Here is a 2,055-nt window from a genome sequence, read left to right as displayed (position 1 = left end):
ACTCTTAGTAGATGTATAACATACTGCACAAGGAGCATTGTGATCATGCTTTCCTGGAAATATATTATCACCACATTTTATATTCAGTACCATGCATGTAAGAAAAAACAGAAGGTACAGTTGTACTCAAATATTGAGGGACCTTTGGTAAACAGACATAGTTAGCTCCTCCTCCTGTATGAGTGTGATGACTACCTCCAGTTATTCCCTCATACAGTAGTCCGTTCAGCTCCAGTAGGACAGGACTTCCTTCCCCAACGAGTGTACACTACTCCTCCACTTTTAGGACCAGCTTGTCCTACAGGTCCAGTTTCACCTTTCCCTCCTTTCTCTCCTCCATTATCTCCTCTCTCTCCTTTCACTCCATCTCTTCCTGGTACTCCATCACGACCATCTCTACCACGCAGCACCTCAACATAGGTTTGTTTGTTGTTGCAGGACAGTCCAGTGTTGGTGTTATTCTTTAATGGTATAGCTGTAGTTAGTGTCAGTATTGAGAGCAACACTGAACACACAACTAGTGATTTCATTGAAAACCAAGGCAGTGGTGATGATTCTAGGAGTTTATGTAACTATTATTAGACTGCAATGATAGTATCAAATTAAAGTTACATTCCCATACTTTTCCTTGCCATTCTTGCTAATTATATTAGCAAAATAATTTTTTCACTTATTAGTATGGAAATAATCATCTCATTACCAAAATTCCTATAGGTAGACTAGAAATTTTTATCACACACTGTTAATTGTTACTTAGTTCACACAACACAATTATGAGCATATTATTGATACATATACATGTTCTGGTGTTGTATATCTAGTTTGAACTCATTTCAATAAAAACGATTTTTTATAAATTTTAAGCTTCAAAAGACATGCAGCACTTTTCAGCTCATGAAGCATGCTGCTGTTCAGCTCACTTGGCATGCTTTATGGAAAACCACAATATCATTATTTTGTAATTTTCACATAAACACTAATGAATAATTAATACTAAATTATTTGCAATTGGAGGATGCATTGGAAATTTTGTAAAGATTTTACTATGAAATTGAGTCAGTTCATATTGCTTGTCACTCTTTTCTCTAGGCAACCACCATAAAGTTTTTTTGTTCTATTACTCCTCAAATGTTTGACTCTGAGCCAGTAATGGACTCTGGTCTAGTGGTAATGCCTGGATACACTGAAATACCTGCCAACACTAGAAAAGTATTTCGTATTATTATTTAAACTTTAATTAAATGCGTCCACTATAGAGTACTATTAGTAAAAGAAAATGAGAAATTTGTAGCCCAAGCGTAAGAATAATGATGCTTTTCTTTCATCCCTCTCTTCATTCTGTCTCTTAATTTCTCTTTTAGGTTCCATTACCTCCTATCCCTGTTGAAGAAGAGGTAATGAAGAACTTATTAGCTTTATTTTTTTAGCTTTATTTATAATTATTTAGAATTATTGTTATTTTAATAGGCAAAAATCAGTATGCTGATATGGGCAACATAAGAAAAAACAAAGTGAATAATAACTATTGAATTTATTAGTATACAATGTACTGCCAATGTACAAATTAGTAAACATTATTTTTTTTTGTAATTTTATTTTTTTGCAGTGATCAGCAAAACATGATGATGATAATAATGCATAAATTGACTGTGTTTTTGAGCTTGTACTGAACCGAATTGAGTTCCTTTGTGCTATATTTATGCTTTACACTATTAATTATATAAATAAACTTCCTCTACTTTTTATGAATTATAGGTTATAGCTCCACCCATTGTAATTAATGATGTTGTTATATGATGAGCTTGAGCTTGAGAGACTTGACTTGACTGTCATCTATTTTTCCTCATTCTTCTCTTTCTCTTACACATTCTCTTATCATACCATACTGTATAGTGCTGTGCCTTTAAAATTTTGTGGATTGATCAAAATAAGGTGTCAAGCATACAAATTATTATTAATTTTTGTTGCAAACTAATGAAATTACAAAATTAACCCCCAAACAAAAATGTTAGGTGGTCTCACTGGTCTGCCAACATTGGGCCGCGTGGGTCCCGT

The 2,055-nt window shown here is 33.6% G+C and overlaps 1 long non-coding RNA gene across 2 annotated transcripts; it reads left to right on the top strand.

Annotated features, from left to right (window-relative positions):
- The first annotated feature begins 900 nt into the window (after positions 1 to 900).
- LOC109591781 (uncharacterized) lies at positions 901 to 1,551 on the top strand. Of its 2 annotated transcripts, XR_002189989.1 has the most exons (4): positions 901 to 1,209; positions 1,257 to 1,298; positions 1,362 to 1,394; positions 1,468 to 1,551. It is a non-coding gene; the product is annotated as an uncharacterized LOC109591781 (long non-coding RNA). The 2 variants fall into 2 exon arrangements; XR_002189988.1 differs by having other exon boundaries at positions 1,257 to 1,394.
- The last annotated feature ends 504 nt before the right edge of the window (positions 1,552 to 2,055 follow it).

The sequence above is a fragment of the Amphimedon queenslandica genome, unplaced genomic scaffold (assembly GCF_000090795.2).
Source record: "Amphimedon queenslandica unplaced genomic scaffold, v1.1 AMPQUscaffold_7265_Cont20782, whole genome shotgun sequence".
NCBI lineage: Eukaryota > Metazoa > Porifera > Demospongiae > Haplosclerida > Niphatidae > Amphimedon > Amphimedon queenslandica.
This window is presented reverse-complemented; position numbering and strand designations above follow the sequence as displayed.